Source organism: Rhipicephalus sanguineus, chromosome 4 (assembly GCF_013339695.2).
Source record: "Rhipicephalus sanguineus isolate Rsan-2018 chromosome 4, BIME_Rsan_1.4, whole genome shotgun sequence".
In the NCBI taxonomy this organism is placed as follows: domain Eukaryota; kingdom Metazoa; phylum Arthropoda; class Arachnida; order Ixodida; family Ixodidae; genus Rhipicephalus; species Rhipicephalus sanguineus.
The window spans coordinates 112,769,579-112,787,719 of NC_051179.1; the positions used below are offsets into that span (position 1 = coordinate 112,769,579).

General features: G+C 44.4%; 1 protein-coding gene and 1 long non-coding RNA gene across 2 annotated transcripts in view; one reads left to right on the forward strand and one right to left on the reverse strand.

The window, feature by feature from the left end:
• LOC119390578 (uncharacterized) overlaps positions 1-4,410 on the forward strand; it is a 280,493-nt gene extending 276,083 nt beyond the window's left edge. The window contains exon 3 of the transcript XR_007415846.1: positions 4,391-4,410. The gene's annotated coding sequence lies outside the window, so the exon portion shown is untranslated. The remainder of the gene's footprint in view (positions 1-4,390) is intronic.
• Positions 4,411-4,573: 163 nt separating this feature from the next.
• LOC125758406 (uncharacterized) lies at positions 4,574-17,960 on the reverse strand. The gene is made up of 5 exons (XR_007416024.1): positions 17,820-17,960; positions 16,884-16,952; positions 11,577-11,712; positions 9,140-9,240; positions 4,574-4,597 (listed from the first exon to the last, which is right to left on the reverse strand). It is a non-coding gene; the product is annotated as an uncharacterized LOC125758406 (long non-coding RNA).
• Positions 17,961-18,141: the final 181 nt, after the last annotated feature.

Sequence of the window (18,141 nt, forward strand, 5' to 3'; positions counted from 1 at the left end):
CGCCATTGACTGCCACGATCGAATAGCAGTGCACTTTGCTAACTTGCTCTCTCCGACGCCGCGGCCATGAAAAACACCACACTGCCGCGATGTTTGTTGGCATCTCAGAAGCTCTACTCTCGTATGAATTCTCGGCGATTTATGACGTTAATGCTAAACAATATATAACGTACTCTGTCTTATAAATACAGCGTAGATATCTTGTATTCTTTTTTTAAAGGTAGCACCATTAAAGACAGCGGTCCTATAGATCGCATAAATCATTATGTCACCGCAGCCAGCCGCAGTTTCACACAGCACATAGCGGCCAGTCGTGGTGATATCTGCACGTATGTGTGCTCGGTGCTCGCTAGTCTAGTGAGTTTCCTTGATGAATATCTGTGTGACAGTTACATGGAATAGTTATTTTTCGTCAGGTTTATCTCTGCAAACTGTTACGAGTGATTACGAGCATGTTCGAGCGGTTTTTATTGCTGTACTGTGTGCGACATCTTGAATACACCAGCGCCGATCAAGGGACAGCGATTTTCTCAGCTCTGATTGTTCCATTTTGAGGTAAGTTGCACTTATAATTTCAAACATAAGTGAACGTTTGTCCCGAGTGTGTGTGGCTTTCGTTATCACGGTGTTATGCTACCTCGCTGTATGTAATGTTAATATATGCGCGAAGTACACTACAGGCCGGTTTGTGTAAGCAGCCTTTGTCTCCAACAGGCCTGTGCCGTGCAATGCTTGAGCGTACTGGTGCGCATGCGTCTATGTAACAAACGCCAATATGTACATATTGTTACGGATGATATGGGTTTATTTACAATGAGGTCAATGAAGCGGCAGGCAAAAGACAAGGGACGGTCCGATGATGCCGAGCACCAAATCCCTCGCGCCCGTTCTTCTTCTTCGTTCTTCTTTCGCGCTCTTCCAGCGCCGCGTTACATTTTCCTCGGGGCCAGACGAAGCTCACCGAGCAAGTCAGGGGGCTCGCTGAGTGCAGGGCTTCAGTCGTGCAACATGGACAAGTTGCGTCTTGCGTGGACGGCGGTTACCAGCTGTCACTTTTGCGATGACGTAGATGAGCGAGTGTATATCAAGATATGGAAACGGCCGGGAGTGCTCCATGAGCGTGGCATGTAAATGATGCTGTACATGAAATGCACATAATGATTGTCATGTAACCACCTGCCATTAGTGTTCATCATACAGTCGCGTCGCGCAGCACCAATATTAGTGTATGTCAAGCTAGCGAAACGGCCGCGAGCAGTCCATGAGCGTGGAATGTAAATCGAGCCCTACACGACATGGAAGCCTTGATTTTCATGCTACCTGTTGTCATTTATGTTCGTCATACAGTCACGTAACCAAATACAAATTTTGGGGTATACCAAGCTATAGCGAAATGGCCGCGAGCGAACCATGAGCGTGTCACGTAAATTGTGACCTACACGACATGATTGTCATGATTGTCATGTTACCATTTGTCATTTGTGTTCGTCATACAGTCACGCAACGAAATAAAAATATTGGGGTATGCCAAGCTGTAGCGAAACGGCCGCGAGCGCACCATGGGCATGGCATGTAATCATGCCCTTCACGACACGCATGTCATGATTTTTATGTTATCATCTGTAACTTATGTTCGTACGTCACGTAACGCAATACCAGTTTTGGTGTATATCAAGCTATGGAAACGGCCGAGAGCGCACCATGAGTGTGGCATGTAAATCATGCTGTACATGAAATGCAGGTCATGATTTTCATGTTTTCACCTGCTGTTTAGGCTCTACATGCAGTAATGTTATGTCATACCAATTCTGGTATACGTCTCATTATCGAAACGGCCAGGACAGGACAAAGTCGTAGATAGATAGATAGATAGATAGATAGATAGATAGATAGATAGATAGATAGATAGATAGATAGATAGATAGATAGATAGATAGATAGATAGATACGCTCAAAGTCGTAGAAGTTCGCTAAGAAATGCTTCGCATTTGAAAGACCCTGAGCGGCTATGCTGCTGCGATGACCACTAGGCCTGCTCGCCAGAGCTATAGCAAATCTCCCTACGCGTGGCCCTCCGTAGTATGACCACGCACGATACTAGGCACCGCTGTCTGGCTTAACGTACGGAACCGGAGCTAACACAAAGGTACACACGCCCGCCGAGGATGCCGAGACACCCGCAGGCTACAGTCCGGCAATTCCCGAAGGGGACAAATGACAAGGAGTGAACACGTGCTTACCCAGAGCCGTGCGAGGAGAGAGATAAGAGTCCCGGCGCACACGTGTCCCGGTCACGCCGAATTTCGCTGCTCCGAGGCCGCGCGCAGCGCCACCACGAGAGCCGGCGCGTGGCGAATTATGGCGAAACATGGCGCCACTTGCCGTCGCGAGAGAACGGGAGAGGGAAGGGAATAGCAGAACGGCGAAATTCCCGCGCAAAGGCTTCGGCCGCGCCTCGGATCACCACAAAAACCACTTGTCACAATCATCGTTCACATCTTCTGTCTCATTACTTGGCGCTCTTTCGCTATCAAATGGCCCTGCGCCATAAACACCATATATCACGTGGTATCACATGAAAAAAAATTGACTAGGAATTTATCTACAAATGTAAGGGGGCTGTTTACTTTTAGCACTGTTTCAAGCATTCAATGCGCTGCGGAACTTGCCATTTTCTGCGCAGATAGCAGTTGTGCAATTATGACGCGCAAACGTCAAGGCAACCAGCGACAGACATCAGCCAATGCTACATGGCAATTGCGGTAATTAACTGCCCTGAAGCGGACTGCGATTGACGCCGCTTTTGGAAATGAAACCTGTGCCATAATGAACGGGAAAATACTGCAAATGTGCAACTGTACCGATGGGATAGCTGTCCTGTTAGGGCTAACGCCACCAGCCAAAATCAAGCCTGAGAATGGTTCGTTCAAGAAAACACAATAATCAGCGCAGCGAAAATCCCTCCCTGTGTTCCAGGTCAGTCACTAGGCTGTTTCGTAAATGGCTAAAATTGTACACATGACAGGAATGTTTAAGCAATGTTTTCAAGGCGCTGACATAGGCCACTGCGGCGTATAGCTACACTGCAAAAAATCTGGCCCCTAAACACGGACAAAGCTGAAGGTATAGCGCTGCCGAGCACTTTTCCGTGTTCCTAATTAAACGATTTCTCTAAAAAGGAGCCTTCTAACGAAGTGCCTTCGTTAGCACAGCTAGCACAAAGCACTCCGTCACGTCGTTTGAATGAGAACATTGTTCCGTGACCCAGAATACAACAATTTCCTTCAAAGAAGGTCTTCTTACGTACCTCCTACGTTAAGATACTAAAGAATGGTCTGCCCGTACTGTCCAATATAATACGGCACATTTGCCTTAATGCAAAATAATGGTTTTGTACCACAACTGCACCATAAAATCCCATAGAAGCTTTGCCACCTATGCAGGTGGCAGTCTCGGTATACGCTGGCAACAAGTGAGCGGAGGTCGGCCAGTCCACTAGCCACATACGTTACACGTCCGGTATGGGTCTGTGGTTGTTGTTTCAAGCAGATGCTTCCTGACGCATGAACCATAATTCCAATAGTTTTCCTCCACCTTCGTTCCTGAGCCAGCATCGTCGCATTGTTAAGGTCGAAGCTATAACCTGTCGTCTAGCAGTATTCAACAAGCTGTCTTAAAATGCGCTCCATGGGTGGCTTTAGCAACATTCCCACTTTGTCTTCTTTGAACGTTTGGCATTTTCCTGCCCGATTCGCTGATGTAAGTGGTATCGTGAACCCCACAACGTACTCTGTAGAGTACCCTGCTCTAATCATCCACAAGTGTGCGGTCTTTGGGCTTTGTGAACACATGTCCTAAGGACAAGGTATACACGAACACCGCCGACGATTAGAGTGGGATCATCTACGAAGTACAATGTGGGGATTGCGACACAACTTGCATAGGCGAAATGGGTTGAAGAAGGTGATCGAAGGTTAAAGAACACAAAGAGGATGTTGCGAAAACCACCTATGCAACCTGTTCTAAGACGGAGCTTGTTGAACGCTGCTGAATGACAAGGCATAACTTTGACCTAATCAATTCGACGATGCTACCTCGTGTACAAAGGTCGGGGGAAAAGAAAAATCTTGGAATCATGGTTCATTCATCACGGCGCATTGGCTTGCAACAACAACAGCGGCCCTCTACGAGATGTTTACAAGGAAATGTGCGACTAATGGACTGGTCAAACTCCGCTTATATTTGCCAGCGTATACTGAGAATGTCGCCTGCATAGGTGGCAAAACTTTCATGTCATTTTGTTAATTGTTGTGTTAAGTCAAAGTAAACATTTTACAATGAAGCTACACATCCCGAGCTGGTAGATGTGGGGGTAGCATGCCATGTGTAGATGCACTGTACTGTGTGAACTTGCTGATGACGGAAGCATACCTGCTGCTTCATGCCAAATAAACAGTGAAGTACACTACTACATGCTTCTTTAAATGCCACTTTGGCAGATGTATTCAGGAACACATTTGTCACAAGTGTTGCAAGCTTGCTTATGAAACTGTGTGCACGGCCCATGGACAGCTCCACTTCGCTCCTTTCTGTACGTCTGAAAAGGTAGTGAAAGAAAACACCTAGAGCAACAGCAATGTTCAGAATTTATACCCATTTTAACATTGCCATGGTGCATGTGCACATGGCCTCCCTTAGCATCACTGTTTCAGAAATCAAAAAAGCAGAAACGATATTTTGCAGATATTTCTGGACTCGTTCTGATCATATGAAGGACAAGCAGCATGATTTTACGAAGACTTATTGCTATAGTACACAAGAATTCAGGGTTAAACACACTACGTTCTAACGACAAGAGTATTTATGTACGTGCATTACCAATTCTATTCAATTATTGTCATGATGTTGAAGCAAAAGTCTTAACAGTTACAATTTTTGTACTTAATGCTGCCGAGAAGGCCGAGAGTTATGTGGGTGAAGAAATGAAGAATTGCGCATGTATAAAATGGAATCGGCTCGCACAAGACGAGGCGAATTGTAGACCACTGCGAAGGGCTACTGCTGCAGTGCACATATAATAAGGCTGAAGATGACAGATTAAAGCGTAAACGTAAAGGATGAGAATTAAATTGAGAAGCAAGGCTTGCTGTCAATAGCTCTTGAATTCTATCAGAACACAACATGACAGTTGTATATCCTGTACATCTTGACTCGACAAAAGTTGAGCTGAAGATGGCGGCTTGAATGAATGTCAAACCATTGAACAAAGCGTGTTGTTGGAGCCAATGTTTCAGCAAATTGATGTGTCTAAGTTGTTGCAGCAACGTTGATGCAATTCGTTGCCCCTCTAAAGACGAGTCCTCTTGTTGAATCACTAGCTCCAACAACATTTGTTGCTCAACAATTATTTCATGAGCTGTACATCTCGTTACATTCATTACAAACCTCTACTGTACCAAATGCTACTATGGCAATGATAGTGGGTGCAATACTTAAGCTGCAGTGTCATAAGCAGGTGACCGGCTATTCAACTCTTTAAATATACCAGATCCATAAAGACTGCAAACCATGAGGCAAGCACAACACAAAGAACAAGCGTAAGGAAATTGAAAGAGGTTAACTTTAATAAACGAGGTATGGAATTAGTCATCCCCATTTTAAGTATACAAGGTGGGTTTTTAACGAACTCCTTTGCTGTTGAAAAAGATCATGCTGTTAAAAAAATCATACCTGTAGTCAAGTGATAATTTCCAGGACGAAATTTCGTGATGCTGACAGCATGCATTAAACTTTATGCACGATAAGCGTTAGGTGCAATGTCAGAGAGGTGGAGATGATTTAATGGATAGCAAATACTAAAAAGGAAAAGCTCTGAATAACTATCGCAAGAATAAGGACGAAGTAAGGAGGGAAGCATATGATAAGCTAGTGCAATGTCTGAAGCGAGGTAATCTTGCCGTAGAATATGCAGTCATAAAGTGAGATCCAGTAAGTAGGCGTCACATGCACTGGTTGTGAGAGATATGGAAATGACGGACCACATTTTAAATAAATGTAAAAATGTCCACCCATGTGCGTGTTGGAAACTAGCTCTCATGAAGCCCTAGGCTTAGAGAAAGCTTGATAGATAAAGATGAACACATCCACAAGAGAAATCAGTAAAAGACAGATGGAGGATTGGCAGTGGAAAAGCAGCGAGAACAGCCAAAAACAAACTTGCAGGGTCTTTATGCGCAATGTCGAAAAATAAGCTACCTATTATAAGTTTTTTTAAGGAAAGAAATTTAATTCAGGTAGGAAAGGCATTAAGCCAATTCAAAAATTGAGCTTGGCCACTTGCATGTCAATGCTTCGCTTTAAAGGGAACACACATAGCATCCATCCATCTACAGATGTGAAACTGCGTCATGCAAGATAACTTATACAAAGTTATTGCTTTGAGCAATTAGCGCAAAATATTTCAGGAGAGCACTTAACTGTGCTGGTTAGTACATGATTACGATGGGAACAAACAACGCTGGGCACGGGACGGAAAAAAAAAGGTAGACGAGGGCGACAGCACCCTCGTCTATTGTTCTTTCTTCGTCCCACGTCCAGCGCTGTTTGTTCCCGTTTTAATGCAGAATATTTCTTTCTTTAATCTGAAGGTGGCAGTGTTTCATGGCTAAAATAGTTTACTAATTTGCATTTCAAGTTACATTTTTTCAGCCATAAGGAAACACTGCAAAATGCTGAAGTTCTAATGTTAACATTTATCAGGAGAAAGACCAATTCTTTCGTATGGAATACCGAAGGTTGATTTCTAAAGTTCATTGCCTTTGTATTTTGTGCTGTTCCCTTATCATTTTCCTTAAGACGGTTGTATAGATGTTCTTGGTTTATCTTGTGTTTTGTATATGTTATGCTCCTGTTTTTGCTTAGCAAGATCATTTTATGCGTAACTTATCACTGTAGCCCACTTTGCAATACTGCTTACTGGTGTCAGCAGTATTGTCAAGTAATAAATAAATAAGTAAATAGATATCCACTTTGTCATAAAGCTACTATGAAAACAAAATAAACAGAAACGTTGCACCCAAACTGTAACAGAGTCGGAAAAAATAGCTTTTGACCCATATTGCAGCTTAGCCTTTGCTATGTAGCATTCCAAACAGAAATGTCGCCAAGACATTATTGTGTGGTATACTTTGCTGGCAATTTATATTCCATTTTAAAAAAAATATATACTGCTTGGTTGTAAGCAAGGAAAAATTTACTGAAGTGAATAATCCCTAGCCTGCACAGAGTCTCGTTCCTTGACCTTCGCTGCACAGCACATTGGCACAGGATTCACGCGGGTGCCCCTGTGCTCATATAGTGCAAGTCTAAATGTTGCAGATTTAAGCAATACTTCTGTCTGAAGTACCATGCAAGAACAATGATGTGCTGTGCAGTGAAGGCAAAGCTTTTAGAAACTTCCCACAGCCTTGTTATTTTTCATTTGAAAAAAATATTTTTCGCTTGAAGATAATATTACAGCTTAAAAACTTTGTCTAAATTATCGCACGAGGAAAGCACACTATGATGTGTAGGCAACATTTTTGCTGGGATTGCTACACAGTGAAAGAGAGTCCGCAATATGGGTTCAAACACTACTTCTTCCAGGTGTCAATTTTGAAGACATTTTTGCTTCTTTTTGCCAGCAGCATTTTCAACCCTTGGTATATGCACTGAACTCATACTGTGAATATATTTCACATGAAACATTCAGTCTTTTTTTTACAATATACTTAAAAATGCTGCATTTTGCAATGTTTCCTCACGACTGCAAATAGCATAAATTGAAATTAAAATAAATTCGACTATCATAGTCATGAAGATTGGTGACTAAGTTAAAGAAACAAATTCTTTGTAGTAATAGCTCGACGCAATAATCATGTGTCAATTAATTTGCCTGACACAGCTTCATTTCTGCGTGCGAAGTTTGAAAGGTCTTTGCTGCATCATGCAATTCTTTCCCCGAAAATAACGCTTGAATGACTACTTCCCACACTGAAACATAACAGCACCAGTTTTACAAAATATTGGAAATGGTCAAAAAAAACGACCTGGCACACTGGCGTGAAATGACCCAAATAGGTATTAAAATAAAACAGTGTGCACTGTCAGACACTAAAATGAAGCACTAATCTGCTTGTATTGCTAAATTACTTCAAAACCCTGCTCTGAATAACTGCCCACAAGAAGTTGATTGCGAAAAATTTACTTTAACCTCTGACCTATTTTTATCTATCTCTAGTATAATGACTCCTAACCTTCGGCACACACACAAAGGCACAAAGCATTTCATATGGCTCAATGCCTTCAAACAGTACGGAAGGTCATATGTTAAGAAATAGCGTAAAGTCTGGACTAATTTTGACCAGCTATGTTTTTATAACATGCAAACATCGAGAAATACACAATAATTTAGTAACTCGCCCCCTCTAAAAGTGTTGCTGTCACAGCTCCAAATTCTATTCACGAGCTATACTGGCTAAAATATTAAAACACAGCTGCATTTCCATCTCAATGGTGGATGCACACAAGTATACAATAATTTAGTAACTCGCCCCCTATAAAAGTGTTGCTGTCACAGCTCCAAATTCCATTCACGACCTATACTGGCTAAAATATTAAAACACAGCTGCATTTCCATATCAATGGTGGATGCACACAAGTCTACACGAACAGGCATGCACTTTAGATTGACTTCACAAGCCAGATATCCGGTAATCCTGCCGTTGGAGAACGTTACCAAGTGTATGAGCTGGACTACTACATAAGCTAAAATGGATGCTTGTGTGTTGGTATGACAGAGCGTAAACAAAGCAGTGCAGAAGACTGAGCACACGAGCACAGCACTGTTTGTGTCTTCCTTTTTCTTGTGCTCCGTCTATCGCGTTTTTTTACACTAATGCATTAATTGTGGAAACAACTGGCTGCCGCAATTTGGTCATCTAGGTCGAACTTTTTGGGCCTTGTACCAGACTAAAGAGCTCTGTTGTGAAAGCAACAGGGTGTAACAATATTGCACTACAAATCAGGGAATACGAAGCATCGATAAGAATGTTCAGCCAAAATAAAAGGCTTCAGCAAATTGTTTAAGACACATACTCACAGGTTAATGCTCATTGACAGCTTCTACGGCAGCCCCATGATTTCTGTGCGTCCATCTGTGCGTGCCTTCCTTCCGCCTTTGGGCAAGTTCGTGTAGAATGTCTGCCAGGAAAACAAAAACATCAGAAACAAGTCGACTTTTTTTAGCACGCCTCACATAACCCAAATTAACTTTTCTCTCCCCATGAGGCAGCTGTTTAAAAAGCATCCAAACAGCCGCTGCTTTGTCTATGTATAGCTCATAACCAATTAGTAGCATCCAACACGACACCTGGTCATTGTCAAAGCATACGAGACAAGAAACTGAGACAAGTATAAGCAAAGAGCAAGCGGCTATATTTCGCCATTATATCGTTTCCTAATCCAGCCCGATGCATTCATCGCTTAAATTTAATTTACACTGCTATTTTGGTGTTTGCCCTAAACTTACTTTCCAAATAACTCACTAATAACCTATTTCTCTTACGCACTATATGAATACATGTTAAAAAGATGGGGCATGCAAACATGACACAAGAGAGTCAAGACGCCTAAAACGCTGAGATCACTAACTGGAGGCTCATCACCTAATCTACCTTTACATTGTCGAGAGCATAAATGCATGCCAAAATTCGATGAATGCAGTTTTGTACAAGCACATGAATGAAGAAATGCGTCCAATAGTCGAGGCCTGGCATATCGATAATGGCAGTGCACAAGACAGCCAACCGTCGATTAACTAGCATAAAGAAGAAATGAAATGCTTGAGCAGTTATCTCTCACGTAGACTATCGCGCGTGCCAGATTGATAGGTATCGCGTCTTGCCTGGGCATGCACAGATAAGTTTCTGTGTCTACTTTATTTTGTGCCACAGTCCACCTTTCCAGTTGGCGTTAGTGGTGTCTTGGTTTCTCTCTTGTGTCCATGTTTGCATGCCCTGCCTTTTTAACATGAATACCTACCAACCAGCTCAGCTGTCTGTTATACTAAATATGTATACAATCTAGAATTACCACTCTGTCCACTTGCTGATGTAATAATAACAATGGGGTTCTGTAATGTAAACGTCAAATTAAAAGCACATGAACCTCTAGGATTTGCACCTCCACCGAAAGTGCAACCACTCCATCAAGGATCGAACCCGCACAGTTCAGATCAGCAGCTGACCATTATAACCACTGTATTGCAGCTGCGGATGTTCACTTGGTAATGTAGGTTAATGTTAAGGATTATGAAAGAGCTGTAGGTTGAAGAAAGACATGCAATTAAGCAAGGAGCTGCAGACATTATGCAGTTTAGATATTTCTGTAATCCAAAGGGCTGGTGCTCAGGGCATGTACCTAAGGAACTCCTGTTCAGCGTCTCTTTTCGAACCAAAGCTTAGCAGAATTGATGTTCCTGTCTAGATATGCCCCTGAAAACTACAGTTAAATAGCTGCAAAGTAAACACTAGAAGACAGAAAAAAATCCATCACTTGTATGATATTAAACACATCAAGATGCAAATACACCAAACACCCTGGACTGTGAAACGCATTGATTGAAAAGATATCAGTTAAACAAAGCAGCATAGCAATGAACTTCCATGTAGCTGCCACAGGGCAAAAAGCAGGTGGCTCTGGTGCCATGAAAAATCTATAATAACACTTGTTGAATATAGCAGGATGTTTTGTATGATACTAAATGTATAAATTACCACTCACAGAAGCTGACATGCTATTTTAAAAATGAGCATTGCAAAAAATAAAGCAAGAAAACCACGTGACGTGTGAATTTACCATTCATAATTTAAGGCTAAAGGGCCCCTAAACAACCCCGGAGTCTAAAATTTGTGACAACTGCACGCTTGTACAACGTGAACATGTTGTCACATGAATTTTTTGATTAAGTGGTGTAATAATGAAGCCACAGGGGATAGAACAAACATTCCAGCTGGTTTCAGTTTCTCGCTCAGCCTGACCATCCTGAAGAGGGGCTTCCTCGGTGTGCCACTGTGCCACAGCGGTGCGGTGAGGAAGCACAGTCAAAGCACTGGCGAGATAAACCAATTCGCAACACTTGTGACAACCACAGATACTGCATCATCACAAAGCCAAAATGCCGTTTCGTATTGCAGAGGACTATTCAACAGTCAGCGTTACTTAATGTTGCTCATAGGCAACATTACACCACTTCGCTAGCAAAGAGGACTGGTCAAGCGCTGAAGAGGAGGCGCGGTTATTGTTTTTAGAAGTGGAGTGTCTGACATTTGCACAATGTGATTCCTGCGGCCCTCTGTACGAATTAGCGAGCTTGTTTGGGAGGTGCAAAAAAAAAAGAAGTAGGAGCCTGCTGACTGGCCCTTTAAGAGAATGTAAACATACACTGGAAGGAAGTACACTTGTAGACATATTACTATAAGCTATAAAAAACAGGCAATTAACATGCTCAATCCATGCAGCATAGGGATGTCTCACACCTTTGCAAGAACTTTACTATGGTGGCTGCATATTTGTGTAGGCCAGAAGCAGCAGGCACGTGGCTTCCATGAATTTGACCCGTTCGTTGAAGGGAAACTGCTGCTCACATCCTTGTAGCACTGCTTTTTGAAGATGCTTCCTGCGATAACAAAATGACCACAACACAATTATGGTCTGCAAATATCCACAGGTGACCTACATTACTGCCCTTGAAGGTAAACATTAGACAGAAGTCTGTCTGGTTGGGTAGGTAAACTGAGATAACTGATATTTATTCTCCAACCAAAGTTACGAAGACACGTAAAAACCCGACGTTTCGGAACCAGCTCGGTTCCTTCCTCAGGGGGGACTGCGGCGGCTTGGCAGCGGCCTCTTTATTTTTAGAAAAGAAGGCGTGCACATCGCGCACGTGCCTTCATGCACGCTGGGCCGCTTCCTTTCCCGCCCGAAAGACCGACCAACAAAGGACAGGGCGCCCGGCGTCGTTTACAAAATACCGTGTGCCGACTGCCCCTCGTCATACATCGGCGAGACCAAAAACTTCCCCGAACGGATTAGGCAACACGTCAACGACGTCCGTAAACTCAACAAAGAACGCAGCGCCGTCGCCGAGCACGCAGAGACGTTTGACCACAGAATAGACTTCAACGGAACAGCCATCCTCGAAAGTGAAACCAAGTGGAGGAGGAGGTTACTACTGGAATCGTGGCATATACAGAGGACCACCCAAAATATCAACCGTTCACTCGGAACTCTCCCCCCGGTGTATGCGCATGGGCTACGCTCCTCGGTAATGCGTGGGGTCGTTAACCGCCGCGAGAGTGCCTTAAAGAGGCCGCTGCCAAGCCGCCGCAGTCCCCCCTGAGGAAGGAACCGAGCTGGTTCCGAAACGTCGGGTTTTTACGTGTCTTCGTAACTTTGGTTGGAGAATAAATATCAGTTATCTCAGATTACTGCCCTTTCTCATTAAATTCAGCTCTAGACTAAACACTGCAATAGCAGCATCCTCCTACATTACAGGGCATCATACTGCTTTCCTTGGCCTGGTTTTTAGTTCAATAATTGTTTTCACCCATAACAGAATGTAGCACTAGTAAAGATTCGGTTGGGGAGGGTGCAGTCATAAAGTGTGTATACAAAGTAAGAATATGAAAAAAAAAGCATGGCTGATCCCTCTGTCATAGGAATCGGTATAACACGAAAGTGACACGTGTCTTCACAGAAGTACTGCTTATTGTGTAGTGATATATGAGAGCTTGTACAATGTCTATTCGTGTTTGGCAGCTATAGCACCGTTTGACGTGGATGCACCCATGTTGACAGCATGTCTATATCGCGACGACTAACGCCCATGATCATGATTAAACCGTTGCGCACGGTAGCTGAAGGTGTGAACATATATGTGGACACAGCGAATCGTGAATCCCGCGTAAGGATGATATCAACAAGCTCATAATCAACATTGGTACCCGGTATGCACTTCTTCAAAGCGTCGTCAATTAAGGAGAGAAACGGCACGGTGTGCGCTTTCTAGTAAAGGGTAGCCGACGCCTGTGCTCATGCATACATAACACACACTGCGCTTCAAAAACACGGGAGGTAGAGGTTCGTAGCCTGAGCCGCAAACGCGTGCGTCCCGCTGGCCTCTGTCTCGCAGGCGCTGCTCTCGCTCCACCAAGGCACGACATTCGCCCGTCGAACTCGCGTCCTTTCTGCAACACATATTGCAGCAGTTTTGTTAGTCGGTGCTCTCGCAATTGAAGCAGTCGGCGGCGGAGAAATCCCGTTGGTGCACGTGGGAGCTGCACTACTCCGATGAGCCGACGCACGCTAACACGAAGCCAAAGGCAAAGAACGTAACTGCGTCAAGGGTGCCTCGGCGACGCCAGCGCGGCCAGTCTACCGCTCTGGTATCGAGACGCTTTAACCATGACCTCCGATATCGCGTGCAATCTCGGAGTAAGCGCTAGTAAGTGTCGAGCGTGAAGTATTACTTCTTTTCACATCTCACAGACGGCGGCACCGCCCCGCTCCGCCAGCCGCGAAAGAGAATGTGTGAAAGATATAAGGCGCGTTCGCGCCGCGTCTAGCATTTTCTGAGTTAGCTCAGTCGGTAGTGCGTCGGGCGCTTGCCGTCGCGGCCGCAACGTCGTGGGTTCGATTCCCAGCGGGGTATCTTTTCTTGGTTTTTTTCTTTCTCACCCGTTGGCGTCCATTTTATCAACGTCATATCCGTGACGGATGTACTTGGTGGACCCCGGCATAAAACACTTTCGTGTTAAAAAAACAATGGCATAATTTCACATGAGATATAACAATTATCATAATTCCTGTAATGTCAGACACCAAGAAGTGTTTAATTGAGCAAGTTTTGACTTTAAGCTATCACAAAACAATGCCCTTTATGGAAAGTGGGATTTGCAGAGTGAACTCTGATGATGAAATTGGCTGTCTTTACTGGCTCTGTAGCTGCAAGTGCATTGCTAAAGCCGCTTGAATGCACTTAACAAGCCTGTGTAACGGTATTGACAAATGGACAGAGAAGACAAGCTCATTCGTTCTCACTTAGCTGCCATCACAGCAATACGTTGCTTCGTGTCAGGTTTCCTGGTATGCAGAATTCACGAACTGGTGGCCGTGCCATACCACAGTAAACATGATCGACATCTGCTCCAACTGCGTAAGTAGCTGGAAAGTGCTAAATTACACAATCAGCTGTACCATGCACACATAATGTAAATTCTAGCAGTGGCAACATTTCGCACCTCATACTAGCCTATGGGCATTGTACTCGTTGATGCTGCCAGCTGCATTCACTGTTTTCATTACTAGCATGCATAGCACATGCACACAAAGCACCCAATAACTGTGGGAAGCAGAATAGATTGTCCGAGGTAATCAATAAAATTGATTGACAAGGATTCCACACATCACTCAAGCCTGTTGTTTAGCATAAGTGATGAGAATGTGCAGCCAAATGTACACAGCAAATTCAGTATTGGCCTTGAAGAATTGCAAGATAGGTTGAAGCTTTCTAGAAACAAACCGTATACAGTAAAGTCTGTCCCAGATACTGAAATCATGAAGTTATAAATTTTAAAGTGGGCCGCTATATTCTTCAGGCACCATGCATTGCATTTATGAAAATGCTAACATCCCTGTACAACAATGCGTGCTGCAAGAAGTCATAAACATTAATATTTTTGGCACAATGCCATTTCGCAGTACCACGTTTTACAGAAAGGCAACATTTTCCTTTGCAAAACTAAGCCATGTTCCCAGGCAAAATGCACTGTCCATGGTGAAACACACATGGAGTACGCTCTTCTATACAGCTTAGCTGGTTTACTGGAACTAAAAGCTACGGTAACGTTGTCTTAATTGAACTGGCTAGCAAGAGCCTTCTCGCTGCTGTTTATGTGAAGTAATTTGACCTTGGTGGAACGTCACAAGAGTAAGTGGCACATAATAATGAGTGCGAGAACACAGTAACAGGTTGTGCAACAGCTACCAGGTATGCCCATTCGTGGAAACTGTGGGCTCTTCCCCCAAATGAACCAGTTGGAAATAACCCTTTTGCATGAATAAACTTAAGTTGGTTGCTGGCATACATAACATTGTTACTCTGCATTTCCATCTCATTTATCTAGCGCTCATTGTTTCTCTTCGACATGACTAGCTCAAAACAGGATTCTTCTTCGTTAAATGGAACTTTGTACATTACCTTTACGTTGGCTACAGATGCTTATTTCTTCTGCCTGAATAAGCACCTCCTATAGACCCTTTACATAAATACGCCACCTGACGGTGGGCTTTTCGTCAGTTTCGCTTCGCAAAGGAGCGTGGGATAGCCAGCGCCATCGTGAGGGCATGGAAAGCGAGCCAAGCGAGCTGTCAAATGCGTGAGTGCTGTGATGTTTGTGTTGGCGGCTAGTTCTCCGTGTCATCCGCTGAAATCTCACCGTTTGCGTGCTTGAACGAGCTCTTAGTACTCTCCGTTGGTCTTTCTGAGGTGCTTCCGATGCACAATGAGCAACATTTTGTACCCTTCAACGGGTTGGAGGAGCAGTTTGGCTCGACTGCCGCGGGTGCGGGACCGTGACCACAGCCAACTCGCGTGCGCGCCCGGACCAGGAAAAAAAAAAAGGCTCGCCGAAGCTACAAACTTCTCACCGAAGGAAAGGAGGACGTCGCTGTCGTGGAACTATGCGACAGCAACCGGTGAAATTCCTGCAGGTCTGCCGCAAGCCACACCACGCAACTATTTTCCGGACGCCACGCGTTGGGTATATTTGTTGAGACAATTAAAACAACACTCTGACCACGATTAAAAGCAAATAAAAGCACGACGTTTCGGCCCCCGTACGGGAGCCTTGTTCACAAGTGAAAAATTACTGTGTGAGCGGTCCGGTTATGTATGTTATAAAATGTGACGTAAGCAACGTGTGTAGGCGTGTGGAAAGTTTCCGTCATTTCGATTGAGTGTGTGCGCCGTTGTCTGGATCGTCATAGATTCGAGATGAAGCCGAGATGACCAGTTCTTTTCTCTATATGTATATTTGTATGCAGTGGCGTAGCCAAAGGGGGGGGGGGGGCACACCGGGCCTGTGCCCCCCCCCGAATTTTTTTTTTGCCATGGCACACAGAGCACAAAATAACACTCGACCACATCTGCCTGCCCGGCCCCCACACTTCAGATCAAGGTGGTGCCCCCCCCCCCCCGAAAAAAATTTCTTGTCTATGCCCCTATTTGTATGTACTAAAAAATGTTGACACGTGGCTTACGATATGCGAGTACTGTCGCTACTAAATGAACGGTACGCAACTTCATTTTTATTTTTCTGGCTGGCCTTACGAACCCTCGCAGTATTTCTGCACAAACAATCTATCGCAATTCACCGCATGCAGGCACTTAAAAGCAAGGCTACACATGGCGCTGTGAAATAAGCACGTCCGTTTCTGTAGCGCGTTTACAAAACGGCTTCCTTCCGCACGTCCATTTGACATGACGTACGGAGAGAGAGCACGTGCGTTTGTTATTCAAGTTTTACCGCGTACCTTATCCCTGTTCTCGTCGCGATATCCTCGATGGTGGCACATGGGAACGCAGCACGTCTGCACCATTGCAGCACGCCGTCTCTACGAAAAACGATGACAGTTCACGATTCGGCGGTGCTGAAATGTCACGCACTGGCACGTTGCCGAAGCCTGCGTCGTCTGCTGCGGTGCCCTCACAATGGCGGCAGACTGTAGTTTGCGTGCGCGGCGCTAGGGGCGCCCTTTTTCGAAAAGGGTCTATAGCATACTTGCCTCAGCCACCTTCTGGACTGCATGGTCAGCACTCCACTGTTTGTCGTGGCACTGCTGTTTGCTACCTGCAGTACGTTGCAAAACACTTCAGCATTAAAAAAAAAAAGGTTAAGAAAAGCCGAAGCAGGTGTGCCAGCAGTACCTTGCCCTTTGAGGAGGGAGGAAGAGCTCTGATAAATGGCTAATTCAAGACAAGCGTTGTTCTTCACAAGCTATTATTATGCGATGAGAGGTGGGACTTCAATACACGGACGCACATATAGTGCTAAAAGCAATTGAAAATTCAGCTGAAAGTACGGCTTGTCAAATTAGGTCAACGTGCATAAAGGATAAAAATGGGGCAAACCAACTGAACAAAATACAGTGTCATGCTGCAGAAATTGCATTTTTAGCAAATCTTTGTTATCTATTGCTTGAAAGATGATAAGCAATGTCCAAGAATGCTAACCCAAACGCTTTTGAGGGTCATGTTACTTAATGACAAACAAAATGCGCGCCTAAAGAAAACATCCCTAAATACACTTTATTTCTCCCACTGTACCGATTCACGATTCACGCGGTGGCTGATGATTATTCCTTCAGAGCTCGTGCGAACGAAATGAATGTTGAAGCTTCGGTTTCGTGGCGTTACTCTAAGTAATTTGTCAAGAGACATGCATAAATTTGACATGCATAAAACGCATGATAATGGTGAGCCTGACAAAAATGGTGTCTCCTTTCAGCAAATATTAGCGTACAGCAGTGCGTGCAAGCGAGCTAATTACCAAAACTTTATAACACTACCGACTACGTTCTTGACAAATGTCATGCGCGAGCACAATCCGCACAACTACAACCGCATACACTACCAACACGTTATGCGATTTTCTTCGGCGACAACGCGTACTACAATAAGAACAACTCACAATGTACGAAGCGTAACGTTCACTCACCTCTGGCAATAAAAATACGCTGGCAGCGTACACTGCTGGATGACCGCCGGTTTTCAATGGTGCGCCAAGCGAGGAATCGCCGAGCTACCGGCCGTCCCCGAGCGTCAAGGCATTTTCCAGGGCCACAGAAGGCGTCGTCGAGAAAGGATTGCGGCGCTGCAACTCACTGACGTGCGGAAACATTTGAAGAAGGTGTTCTTCAAAACTATGAATCGCGTCCGTCGGTCACACCGAACAAAGCAGTCGCAGAGATTGAAGTCGCACGGTCGGCATCTGGTGACTATTTGCCTGGTACCGCGTATACTTGCGCTTACGTCAGTAA